Genomic DNA, 14,892 nt, shown 5'->3' on the forward strand with positions numbered 1-14,892 from the left:
TAATCATTCCTTCAAAAAATTACTATTTCATTTTATTTATTATTTTAAAATATAATATATTTATAGAAAAATATTTTCAAAAGTTTACACCACATAATGCCATTTAACATGGAAAAAAATTAGTGTGTGTATATATATATATTTTATTTTACCCACATGGGTAGGTAATTTATTTATTTATTTATTGTGAATGAGAACGAAAAAATATTAAATAATATATATATATATATATATATATATATATATATTCTTAGAGCAAAGCTTTTAAGCACCCCAAATCCCATCTATCTACACCTCAAAGTCGGTCTACTGTTCTTCGCTTTCTTGCTTTTCTTCTTCTTCTTCAGGTAAACACCAATTCCATTTTGTGTTAATATTTTATGCTAAAAAATATATAATAATTGCTTCCTTTTTCAAGATAGAACCCTAGATCTCTTTGTCTTCACACTTTCTGTTTATTTATTATTTTTGGCATAAAAAGGGTCAGGAATCGTGAAAAATGAAATGGGTATTTTTCTTGTTTTTAAGAAATGCTTTATTTTAAAGATTTGATTTCTTTTTTTTTTCTGTAATATTTTTTCCACATAGGACATTGATTCAGTGCAGCTGAAGTGGGTATTTCCTGGTTTTGAAGGAAAGAAAAAGGGGAAATTTTTTTGGTTCACATAAGAGCTTGGTTTAGTGCTTAAACAAGTCAAGAATGGTGAAAAATGAAGTGAGTATTTCCTGGATTTGAAGAGAATAGGGGAAATTTGTGGTTCAAAGGGCTTATCTTTCTGTAATTTTTGTGGTTTAGTTCATAAACAGGTGAAGAACTGAAGTGGGTTTTTACTGGTTTTGAAGAGAAAAAAAGGGGGAGAAAATTTTGGGTTCAAAGTGCTGATCTTTGTGTAATTTTGGTTCACATAGGAGCTTTGTTTAGTGCATAAACAAGTCAAGATGGAGGACACTTATATGGGTTTTTCATGGTTTTGAAGAAAAAGGTTCAAAGGACTAATATCGCTGTAATTTTGGTTCACATTGGGGCTTTAGGGTTAGTGCATAAATTTTTTGATTGAAAGACTTGATTTTCGTTTGAAATGGAAGGAGTGATGGGTGGAAACACTGTTCATCCAAATTCAATCAATAAATCTGAAGTTTTGGATGTAAAACCAGTGCGTACCTTGGTTCCTATATTCCCAGAGCCATCCGAGGGTCCTCCATTTGTTTGCGTGCCTCCTAACGGCCCTTTCCCATCTGGATTTTCCCCATTTTTCCCATTTAGTGGATCAAACCCAAATCCTAATCCTAACCAAAATGATATCAATCCAACTCCTGCCCCGGTTCGGCCATTTACAGCTGAAACTTCCAATGGCCAAAATGTGTCACCGATGGGTACACATGTTAATCAAGGACAAAAACCGGCTCCTTCGTATCCTGTCAAGAAAAGGGGAAGGGGAAGACCGAGGACTCGGTTTCCTTAGAAACCAAAATCGGTTAGTTTCAATCCTGGAATTAGTTTGTCTGAACAATAAAGATGTTAACATGGAATAAGTAGAAAAATGTGCTTTTGAGGTTTGATGCTAGCAGAAGAAAAGCTTAGCCAAATGGAAGAGGCGAATGAGTCGAATTCCGGCATTGTTTAACATGCAGAGTTGAAAGCTGGCAACATGAGAATCCGGGCTGTTTGATGTTGGAACCGGTGACAATCGTTATCTTCCAAATGGAGTTGTGCTTGGTGAGGTTATATTCTCGGTTTAGTAAGGGTGTGATTTAGAGGGGATAGCTAGTAGCTTTAAGCATTTGTATTTAGCTAGTAGCTTTAAGCATTTGTATTCTGAGAGCAAGTAGATTTTAATGTATTTAGAGAGTCGTCGGTCATTGGAGACGTTTGGGATCTTTGCTTGTCATTGTGTAATCATGCAACTCTCTCTGTGTAATCCTGTGTTAAATGTTAGTAGCTTTGTATTAGGGAGTGAGTGCCGAATATTCGATATGTTGGATATGAATATGTTTCGTTCATCGTGTTCCTAAGTTATGTGAATTGTATTCTTATATTCATGTCCGAATATGAGTCGTTTACGATGGTCGGATACGACTAGACGAGATCAAAATGAGAGAACCTGACTAACAGTATCAAAATACATGGTATTTTACTTTTGCCAGTTTAAACTATTTGCTATTCAAGTTTTTGTTCTCATACTTAAAATTTATTGATTTATTTATTTTTATTGTATTATATATATATATATATTCAAACAGGGATGGGGGTTGAAATAAGAAATAAGATTATGCCAAAATAATTGGCAGTGAACTTAATATAATCAAGAATTACACCTTTGAACTATAGTTGGCATTATATACCTATCTGATTTTATTGTATGCATTTCCTCAGACATGCTTTTGATATATATATATATATATATGAATTGTATTGTATAGATTTGACCAAAAATATTGACCATGAGAGCAGCCTGGATAATATATACCTTGTGTCTAGAGGATAACCTAATCATTTGATAATAATAGGTATAGAAATTACCCATGATTTTCTATTATTATATATAAATCATTTTTAGGGAAAGTAGGTTGAAATTTATTAAATTACTAGTAAGTTTAAATCATTCAACTTTAAAAATTATAAAATAATTATTAAATTATTCTAAAGTTTTTATTTAAGTTATTTAATTATTCAAAAGTTTTTTTAAAACTATTCTTGTATGACTTTTTTGTTCGCATTTCATTGTTCAGTTTTTATTTAGTAAAACAATTTTAAACGTCACGAATAGTTAATCAAAATCTAAACAACATAAAATAGTCTCTTTAAAATAAAATTTGTCCTGTTCTAATCACTCTAATTTTTTCTCAATTTAATTATTCTAATTAATATAATTAGGTGAAATAATCATTGCAGTTAAATTTTTCTTATATAATTTAGATATGGGTGCATTCACTGATTTTCTATCATTCTCTATTTCTATTATTATATATAAAATTTTAAAATATTTTTAAAAACAAATAATCAAATTAAGATTAAAATTTTGATTATTCATATAAAAATCATTTTTAAAATTGTCCAATAAATGTTGAAAGAGTAAATGATAATTAAATCAAAGATATAGAAGAATTAAAACTTAATAACTTTTATTTGAGCATTTTATAAAAAAATATTTTTATATAGCAATTTTGAAAGATGTAATACATTTTACTATAACAAAAAACTCAAAAATATTTATATAAATAAATATAAATAAAAAATATTGAACTTATTATTAAAATTTTAATTTAAAGGCGAGATAGATGTCACAATACAAAGATAAATTTTGAAAAAGTCTAACCTATTATGGCACCAAAGTTTGCAAAACTAGACTAATGATCCAACCGATCAAACCACCAATTCTTAATTCGGTCAATCCGACCAATTCATTTGGTTTCATTAAATAAATGATTAAAATTTATAAAAATAAAATATATAAAATTTTCAATTCAATAATCTAATCACGAATCCGAACATGCACAATAAAAAGAACTTAAAATTAATTAAAAATTATCCTTATTTATAATTATAATTTAATTATTAAAGATATTTAAGTTTCGAAATAGTCCAAAATTCATTTCAAAATTTCCAAGTAACTACTTTATAAGTTTTATAAAACATTCAAAACCATATTTATTAATCCAATATTAACCATACTTCAAATCATGATTCAGATTAATTGAACATTTCACTTTAACAAGGGATCAAATATTTGAATTAACCCTATTTATAGTTGAGACATGAACTCCATTGAGCTTTATATGTTATTGTTCTTTCTTTAAAAATATTTGACAATTTGATTTAGGTATATATTTTTTATATAAAAACAAGCTTAATTTTGAACAAAATTTCAGTAATATATAATGTGAGAATAATTAAATTAATCAACATTGCTGAAATAATTTAAATAAGAAATAATTAAAAAACAGTTAGTTTTCATAATTCTAATCCAACATATCATAAATTAATATTGAATTCAAATCTTACAAACCCAAACAAATTATAAATGAATCTCATACTAATATTGAAATCAAATCATACAAACACAAATAAATGAAATGTCAAATCACACTTAGAATTTAAGCATCTTTTCATCAAAGAAGTATGAATGAAATGTCAAATCCTTTGTGAATTCCTTTGATCGGATAAATCTTTTAGTGCTTTCCATTTGAGCAAAACACATCTACAACCATGAAGACAATTAGAACTGATGTTAATAACGGAAACAAAATCATGAAATAATAACAACGTTGATGATTTAAAAAATTAATAGCTCTTTAATCATCCAGAGTACTTACCACAAGGCTTTAGACTTAGAAATACCGGCATTTGCAATGGATAATACAGTTGCATGTAGACTCTTCACACTCGAGAATTTCTTCTTGGCAAAGCTTACCACAATGAGAGCATTCAGGATAGCCTTCGACCTTCCTAAAAAATTTAAGAGCATGATTATGCCAGAAATAATAATAATAATAAGGCACTGTGCTCCCATTCTTTAGAAATGGAAATTCTCTGAGAACACATTTGAGATGAGCAGAAGTATCACAGATTGAACAAGAATAATACTAAAGGCTTGGATCTCTTTCTTGTTCACAAATATCGCAATAAGATTCTTCCTTATCATCATGATAAGTAAGGTTTAGCATGTGTTCATCAATTTTGTGAAAAGCTGAATGTGGTAATGTTAAGCATCCAAAATCCAAAGTAAATTTGCACTTTCCACATTTGAATACACCACGCCTACAACGGTTGCCACAACCATTACAATATTTGTCGCTCCCTTTGAAATCAAAAAAGAGAAAGTGCTGGTGTCCTTAACATTTTATGATATCAGTAACTTTAGCACACCTTGAGCACATGTCCCAATATTTTTTAATTTTGTAGAAGAAACCACTATAATGTCGATCGCAAAAGTTACATATGTTGAAGCTGTCGAAATTGAGGGTGGCATTGCTTTGACGAAACCAATGTTGCTTGATTCTTAGTAATTCAGCACAGGTCTTATGAAGAAAAAATGGGCATTCTGAACAATAATAGAAAATATTTGAGATAGGTAGCATGCACCCATCACATTTTCTATCAATTTCCTCCTCCATCTTGTCTGCTAACACCAAGCAATGTTGATGACTGAAATGTTCAATCTTTGTAGCTTCCCCAGCTTTATTCACCTCAATAACGCGAATGATGGAAGACTGCATAGATTTTTCATAAAACTCCTCACATTGATTTTCTTCCTCAATTACCTTGTACAACTTATCATCCTATAAGACACAATTCACATGGACAACGTAATTGCAACCTTGTTTCACACAAGAGTAACTCTCACGCTCTAGTCTTACTTCTTCGAAACAAATCTTGCAATCTTGCCTTGTAAGACCTTTAAGAAAATATTTGTGAAAAATACAGTGATCATGTCAAAAAAATTTGATGATGCGTGGGAGTGAAATGCAATCCTTATGGACCATGAGGCTGCATGTTGAACATATATATGAAATATAATCTCCTTTAGTCCCACATGCATCACAAATGAATGAATCTTGTCTCCTAAATAAGGTGAATGGATGCTGATGACGACTTCTATCTTCAACAGTAGACCTTGGCCAAACACATTCAACATTAATGTTAAAATGGCAAAGAGAACAACCGGAAAAAGGTCTGGAATGTTTTTTTTGGCATAGGTTGCACAAGTAATCACTATCACTACGGTTAAGAATAAGAGGGTGTAAGCGATGTGTAAGGTGATCAATTTCAGTGGGTAACTCATCAAGGCATTTCTTGTGAATGATGAATAATGGACAGTCAAGACAAAGATATATAGCATCTATCAATGGTTTATGACACCAGGAGCAGTTAAATCTTTTGAGTACATCTATGGTTGACGTGGGACTTTCTATTAAGGTTAATGGATGTTGGTGGATGTCATGTTTGGATGGTTGGTTAAACTTATATGAAGAAGATAATTTAGCACATTTAATGTTAATGGAAAAATAACATATTATACATTGATAAAAAAACATGTTACCTTTTTCCTTGCATAATGCACAACCATATACCCAATAATCACTAGGATACAGCCTTTGTTGAAGAAAAAAACCTGAGCTTGAATGCTGGGGATGGAGAGGGTGATTAAGAAGTAAAAGGGGTGCCTTTGCACATTGCTTGTGAAGGTGATAATTGCAATGAATACAAGTGAAGCATGGAGCTGAAAGCAGTTCCCCACATCCATCGTAGTAAGCTTTGAGACCTTCAATATTGCTTTGCTCTGCCACTAACACCAAGGGGTGTTACAGATGAAAAGGATGGGTAATCTGTTGGACCGACTTGTGGTGTCACTCATTCTCATTCTCCATCTCCATGGATTAGTGTGTTTGTGAGAAATGAAAGAAATAAAAGGAATGAATAAAGGAGATGAATAAAAGGAGGGATAATTTTGAAGCAGAGGAATGATGGAGAAATGGTAGTCTGAGGAGTAGTGGATTAACACAAATTTTTCTCAAATTGGTAGTGTCAGATTGGATTCTTTTTCTTTTTCTCAAGTATGCAAAGATTATCAGTTTAAAAAGTATAAAAAAAATTAAAGAAATGTGGTTTGGTTAACGGTAAGCACAATAAAATTTAGTAATGGTAATTAAAAGGGAAGAGTAGAAAACTAAAATAGAATTGATGGGTACGAGTGATAAGTAAAAATATTTTAAAGAGTAAGAAATGAAAGATGAAGAGATATTATGAGCGCCATATGATTTTAATAAAGACGATTATATATATTGGATAAAGATGATAATAGATCACATATATGCAATTTTGTAATAAAATTCAAATATGAAATTTCATAATTTGTTTATTAATGAATTAAATCTATTTGAATCCAAAATAATGATTATGTATCGTTATCCAAATATGATTAATATATAAATCTAGTAAATTAAAAATTAAAATAATTTTGATAGAAGAAACCACTACAATATCGATCGCAAAAGTCACATGTCTTGAAGCTGTCGAAATTGAGGGTGGCATTACTTTGACGAAACCAATGTTGCTTGATTCTTGGCAATTCAACACAGGTTTTATGAAGAAAAAAGGGGCATTCTGAACAATAATAGAAAATATTTGAGATAGGTAGCATGCACCCATCACATTTTCTATCAATTTTCTCTTCCATCTTGTATGCTAACACCAAGCAATGTTGATGACTGAAATGTTCAATCTTTGTAGCTTCCCCAGCTTCATTCACGTCAATAACGCGAATGATGGAAGACTGCATAGATTTTTCATAAAACTCCTCACATTGCTTTTCTTCCTCAATTACCTTGTACAATTTATCATTCTCTAAGACACAATTCACATGGACAACGTAATTGCAACCTTGTTTCACATAAGAGTAACTCCCACGCTCTAGTCTCACTTCTTTGAAACAAATCTTGCAATCTTGCCTTGTAAGCTTTCGTGTTTGAAGAAAATATTTGTGAAAAATGTAGTGATCATGTCCAGAAAATTTGATAATACGTGGGAGTGAAATGCACTTCTTATGAAGTGTGATGCAAAATGTAGAACATGTGTAAGAAATATAATTTCCTTGAGTGCCACATGCATCACAAATGAATGAGTCCTGCCACCAAAATAAGGTAAATGGATGCTGATGACGACTTCTATCTTCAACAGTAGACCTCGGCCAAGCACATTCAATATTGATGTTAAAATGGCAAAGAGAACAACCGTAAAAAGGTCCGGAATGTTTCTTTTGGCATGGATTGCACAAGTAATCACCATCACTACGGTTAAGAATAAGAGGGTGTAAGCGATGTGTAAGGTGATCAATTTCAGTGGGTAACTCATCAAGGCATTTCTTGTGAATGATGAATGGACAATCAAAACAAAAATATATAGCATCTATCAATGTTTCATGACACCAGGAGTAGTTAAATCTTTTGGGTACATCTATGGTTGACGTGAGACTTTCTATGAAGGTTAATGGATGTTGGTGGATGTCATGTTTGGATGGTTGGTTAAACTTATATGAAGAAGATAATTTAGCACATTTGATGTCAATGGAAAACCAACAACCAAGATGATAACATTGATAAAAAAACATGTTACATTTTTCCTTGCATAATTCACAACCATATACCTTGTGATCACTAGGATATGGCCTTTGTCGAAGAAAAAAACCTACGTATGAGTGCTGGGGATGGAGAGGGTGATTAGGAAATGAAAAGGGTGCCTCTGCACATTGCTTGTGAAGGTTGTAATTGCAATGAATATAAGTGAAGCATGGAGCTGAAAGCAGTTCCCCACATCCATCGCAATAAGCTTTGAGACCTTCAATATTGCTTTGCTCTGCCACTAACACCAAAGGATGTTCCTCATGAAAAGCATGCTGAATTTGTTGCATGGACTTGCGGTGTCTCTCATTCTCATTCTCGCTCACACTGACACTCTCATTCTCATTCTCCATCTCCATGGATTAGTGTGTTTGTGAGAAATGAAGGAAATAATAGGAATGAATAAAGGAGATGAATAAAAGGAGGGATAATTTTGGATGGAGAAATGGTAGTTTGAGGAGTTGTGGATTAACACTAATATTTCTCAAATTGGCAGTATGAGATTGGATTCTTTTTCTCAAGTATCCAAAGATTATCAGTTTTAAAAGTAAAAAAAAAAAAAATTAAGGAAATGTGGTTTGGTTAATGGTAAGCACAAAGAAATTTAGTTATGGTAATTAAAAGGAAGAGTACAAAACTAAAATAAATATGATGGGTCCGAGTGATAAGTAAAAATATTTTAAAGAGTAAGAAATGAAATATGAAGAGATATTATGAGCGCCATATGATTTTAATAAAGACGATTATATATATTGGATAAAGATGATAATAGATCACATATATGCAATTTTGTAATAAAATTCAAATATGAAATTTCATATTTTGTTTATTAATGAATTAAATCTATTTGAATCCAAAATAATGATTATGTATTAGTTATCCAAAATTTTATCCCAAACCCGAATGGCTCACTAAAGCCTAAGCCAACCTAATACCCAAACCCAACATTCATCAGCCCAAACCCAAAACAAAAAACAGAAACCCTAAACCTAACAGGCACCGAACCTAGCTCCCCACTTGCCTCTGCCACCACATTCGGCCACCTGCCCTCTGACTCACCTACTCCGCCGTCCCATCTCCCTTACCGCTACCTGCAAACAACAGCAACAAGAAGACAGTACTAGTGCAGAATAGAAAGCAAAAATGTATTGCAAGCGGGATATAAAAGCCAATATCTTGAAAACGAAAAGGGGACTTTTCAAGTTTTTTTGCCATCAATACAAAGAATAGATTAAAAACATATATGTAAGCAGTGATTCAAAAGATAAGAACAGGAGTATAACACGAACCAAAGAATCAAAAGTAAAAAATCCAAAAACTTAAGGTGATGTTATTTTCTTTTATTGTTTTACTTTTATTTTTTCAAATCTATCGATCTGCATAAATATATACATTAAATACAAAATAAATAAATAAAAAAGGAAGAAAAATTTTACCTGAGGCGATTTCCGGCTACCGTGTACGGTGGCCGGCACAACAGAGCCACGGTGGGAGTGGCCGGACCCCTTTGGCCAGTTTTGGGACTTACCCAGAGAGAAGACAACTCCCCCTCTCTCTTTTTTTTTTTTTTGAAACTCGGAGGAAATGATTTTTTTTCAAAAATTTTTTGTTTTTATAGCCCCTTTGTACGGCGTCGTTTTGGGGCACACACTTAAGGACCAAAACGGCGTCGTTTAATCACCTGACCCGAACCCCGACCCGAAAACCGCTCAGGATCTGCGTGTTTTTTGATGGAGGGGTTATTTGCTGCTTAACCCTCTCGCTTTTTATTATTTTGCAATTGAGTCATTTCTTCATTTTTAATCTGGCCTTACAATTTGTTGCGCTTTCCAATTTGGTCCCCAATGCTGCTGTGCGTTTTGATTGAAAAGGGTTTATTTCGTTTTTAGTCCCCCCACTATTTATGCGCGTTGAAATAGGTCATTTTCTCTTCTTTGTTATTTTAGATTTTCCCCCCGAACTTTGTTTTTAATTCGACTTTAGTCCTTTATGTTTATTTTCATTACTTTATTATTATTTTTTCTATTATCATTGCTATTATTATTCTTGCTATTATTATTTATTGTTATTATTATTCCTATTATTAATATTGTGTTTTGCCATTTATTATTTTTGTTATGTTATATTTAGTTTTTTTATGTGTCGTTTTCTACTATTATATGTATATATTTACTATTATTATTATTATTATTATTATTATTATTATTATTATTATTATTATTATTATTATTATTATTATTATATCTATTATTAGTAGTACTAGTATTTATTTTCATTTAATATTTATATATGTGTCTACATGTAAGTATTTATGTATTGTGCTAATAGCTTTCTTTTTATATTATTATCTCTAATATATGTATATATTGTATATGTTTATATATATATTATATATATTTTTATGTTATTTATTGTATATTTCTTTACTATTCCATGTATATATTTTTATTTTTATACCATATCATGTATATATCTTCACTACTCCCATCATCATTATTAACATTAGCATGTGTTTTGTGTATACATCTTTATTGAATGCACGTGTATATATATATATATATATATATATATATCTTTTAATGATGTACTTTCATTCTTAATATTATATATTGTATGTATTTTCATAATAACTATATTATATATATACGTATAGTATGTACGTATTCTATTATTATTACGTAATTTTTAAATATATATGTATATGTATGTATATATTATGTAAATATTTTAACATTATATTGTATATGCATTTTATATATTATGTATATGTATATACCTTTTAATAGCGTTCTTTTATATATATCATGTATATATTGCGAATATTATATATAGTATATTTCTAATACTATTAGTATTTATATATATATATATTACGTACATATTCTTAATATCATTATTACGTATATACATTCACCGTTTCCATTTCATGTTTAATTCTAGTATTATGTTTAATATCGCATATATCTTTATTGTTTGTAATATTATTGTCACACTTATATTTGCTTCAATATACTTCTAGATCTGTCTTCTATTTATTTTTATTTATTAATTTGCTTTGCATTATTTGAAAATCTTATTCTTGTTTTTAATAAGTAAGGCAATGTATCGATTTAACATTGTCGTAGATTTCATCGCTATGTTGGATGGAATTTGTCGGCTCGTGTTAAAGACGGAACACCATTCTAAAAAATTGAAAAACTAAAATTTCTCGTCTTTTCAACCGGATCACGATTAAATCTTACATTGAACTCGTATTTTTGAAAATGAAAACAACGCATGTTTTGTAAGATACAAATTTTGGGTGTCGCGAGGGTGCTAATACCTTCCTCGCGTGTAACTGACTCCCGAATCCTAATTTTTCTCTGGCTTTTGACGTAGACCTAAACTCGGCCTTTTTTTTATTTAAAAAATAATTTTCTTTCAAAAGAAGATGATTCATTAGGTGTCTGATCACACCTAGAAAAAAGGATCGGTGGCGACTCCCCTCTTTATTTTAAAATCAAATTTCAGTTTGTCAAGTTTTCACTAAATCGCCACAATTAGCGACCAAGCTAAAATTTTTACGTCGCTACAGCTGGTGACTCCACTGGGGATTCATTTTTGAGAGTCAAGTCGAATTAAACGCGTGTTGTCAAGATTTTCAAAATTCCTTGTTCAAATTAATATTTAGTCGTGGTCCTAAAATTATGTTTTTGAAAAGTTATGCATTTGCATCGTGTCGTATATATTCTTCTAACTTGTTTTATCTGGTTGTTTTTCAGCTTTAAATGTTTATGGTTTTAGTTTTGGTTTAGTTTTTATATAAAACGTAAAGGTCTGTGAGTTTCTCCCCACACACCGTGCACTTGTATTTTGCATAACATGAGCTCTCTACCCGAGCTCCGTCCGTTTAAGTGAAAGTAAACGCTATGCCTTCGTGAGTTAACTCGTCCCTCCGCACAGGCTAGTGAATACTTTTGGGTTACATATGACATATGCTTTCGTGAGTTAACTTATTCCTCCGTATAGGCATAAGTAACTGTGACCCCTCGAATTGAACTCGTGAGCCTGTGATGGGCTACGACCGAGGCTTCGTACTAGTCTTAGTAGACGATAGTACGAACAATTCGGGTACCTGTCTAGAACCAAAACCGTATATAGTAAACCATACGAAGCACCTAACTAGAGCCATGCCGAACCTCTGTCCGTTAATAGTCACTAAAATAAGTACATGGGAGACGCGTTTCTTACCTTTTATTTCTTTGACATTTGCACTTTTTATCTGGATTTTCAGTAATTTATATTTTTTGTGATTACTAATTAAGGTTGTTTGTCTTTATTTTTATTTTTCATCATGCATTATAGGCATCATATTAGGAAGGTGTTGACTAGATATCGGTTGCCGAAAAATGGGTTTCTAATGGAAGAGTCAATTATACAAACAACCGAGAAGAATGCCGTGGTTCGGGACTGGTCTCTAAAAACTCAGAAAGAAAAAGAGAATAGTCTAGTGGAGGAATGTATTGCCAATCTGCCCGAGCACGTAACTGTGAATGTTTGCCAGAATAACCTTGAAGATTTGGTCCGGGTTTGGAATCAGTGGGACTCAGACACTAGGGGTATCTTCACTGAGAGGTACGGAGGTATAGCCCACCTGATCACTATCAACATAGACGAGCGTTTGATTCAAGCCATGATCAGATTTTGGGATCCGGCCTACCAATGTTTTACTTTCAATCAGGAAGACATGACCCCGACTATAGAAGAGTACGCTGCCTTGCTTTGTATTGATAATGTGCAATTCTACAAGATTTATGTGAAGGAGCCCAAGCTGATGACTTTCAAGAAAAAGCTGGTAAAGTTGACTGGCTTGACCAACACGTGGGCTGAGAAACAAATAAAGAAAAAGAATGAAATTAGCTGTATTCCGTGGTTTTCCCTGCGGGATTTACTCCTAAATCATCTCGATATTTTGAAAAGAGTGAATCTATTCGCTTTGGCCATTTACGGATTGGTCGTCTTCCCAAAAGTTTTGGGACATATAAAGGTTGCAGTAGTGGACTTCTTTGAAAAGTTAAAACAAGGAATCAACCCTATCCCAACTATTTTGGCCGAGACCTTCAGATCCCTAAACAGTTGTAGGAAAGTGGGGAAAGGATGTTTTATCGGATGTGCGCAGTTACTCAATGTCTGGATTTTGAGCCATTTCTGAAAAGTAGAGCACATACTGTACCACATGTTTTCAAAAACCTTCACTCCGTTGGAAGCCTATCTTGAGAGAGAATGGCCAAAGGATGTCACCGAAGAGTATTGGGTTTTAGTTTTTCAGAACTTTCGAGCTGAAGATGTAACCTAGAAAGCACCATGGATCCGCCCTTCGGTTCTATTATACAAGGTTAGAAATCAAGATTGGGTGCCACTACTCGGGTTATGGGGAGGAATTGGATATGCTCCGTTAATGGTTCAAAGGTAATTTTTTTCACGACAATTCATACCCACCACCGGAGGATTAGCACAGTCTGAGTTTACTTTTGCGGGTGAGGGATATATGAAGAGGGTTCGAGATACCGCAAAGTCTTGGAAGAGAATTCATCTAATGGAATTAGCTCTATACGCTGACACTCTCACCCAAGATTACGACATATGGAGAAAGCAGCGAGTAAATAATCAGCACGTCTCATCGACAAATTACACCGTCCAGAATCTTTTCTCGGAAGAAGTGCCATCTGAGCTAGAAATGGCAAGAAAAGAGTTTGAATGAGAAAAGACCAAGATGTCTCGGGACCTTAGTGCTCTTCAAGAGGAAAACTACCAACTGAAGATCGACGTTCAGATTGAAAGATCTAGAACTGAGAAAGTACAAAAAGAAGCTGAAGTCTTAAGAAATGACTTAAAGGACCTCCATCTGGAAAATAAAAAGTTAAGAGGTGCAATAAAGAACAGTGGGTTGGGCAAGTCATCAGCGGAATGGAAAGAAGAATTAAGCAACATCAAAGGCGGGATAGAATTCTGGAAAGGGAAAGCGAAGAAAGAAGAAGAAAAGGCTGCGCGGACTATGATGAAGCTAAGGAAGAAGAATGTCGAATATGAAGCTATATCTGCTGAGGTAATGACTAGTCGATCTAAACATCAAGAACTAAATGAGATGATACGAGATTTAGAAGACATGCTGCAAGATCGTCAACAACAGCTAGATACTCTCTTGAAGGCTTTGGAAGAAAAGAATAGTCAGTATGATAGAGACACTCGTGCTTACGAAAAGGGCCTCCAAGAAAAAGAAATGCAACTTAGCTATTTGATCAATGAAATTCGTGGGGTAGCCATGCACGTGGTACAATTATCAGAAGAAGCTGAAATTCTCATTTGCCAATTCCCTCTAAGTCAAAGATCAAATATATTAGAATTTTTAGCACGAGTAAAGAAATATGGCGATATAACTAGGAAGTTTGTGTAATGGCTGAATCGAAAATGGCAAAATATTTTGTAATAGACTCTTTTGATAAATGAAATGCCTAAATAGGGGCCTTCTTCAAATCAACACTAAATTCTTACATATTCATTCATGATTAACAGTCATTTGACATTCATGCATTCATTCATTCATCCATTGCATATCCCATAATCGTTCACTAAGGTTAAAACATACAATTCGCAGTTGTAATACCATAAGACTGGAACCACGTCATTCGTATAGAACGCGTCGACAAGCTAGAGTAATGGAGGCTGAACTCAATGAAAGGATTGAAAGGATGGAAAGAATCTAGAGGGAATTACAAGAGTAGTTGGCCAAGTCGC

At 32.7% G+C, this 14,892-nt stretch overlaps 1 long non-coding RNA gene across 1 annotated transcript; it reads left to right on the forward strand.

Annotated features, from left to right (window-relative positions):
- The first annotated feature begins 242 nt into the window (after positions 1–242).
- On the forward strand, positions 243–2,013 carry LOC108486573 (uncharacterized). The gene is made up of 2 exons (XR_001871503.2): positions 243–347; positions 589–2,013. It is a non-coding gene; the product is annotated as an uncharacterized LOC108486573 (long non-coding RNA).
- The last annotated feature ends 12,879 nt before the right edge of the window (positions 2,014–14,892 follow it).

This window comes from Gossypium arboreum, chromosome 6 (genome assembly GCF_025698485.1).
Source record: "Gossypium arboreum isolate Shixiya-1 chromosome 6, ASM2569848v2, whole genome shotgun sequence".
Classification (NCBI taxonomy): Eukaryota; Viridiplantae; Streptophyta; class Magnoliopsida; order Malvales; family Malvaceae; genus Gossypium; species Gossypium arboreum.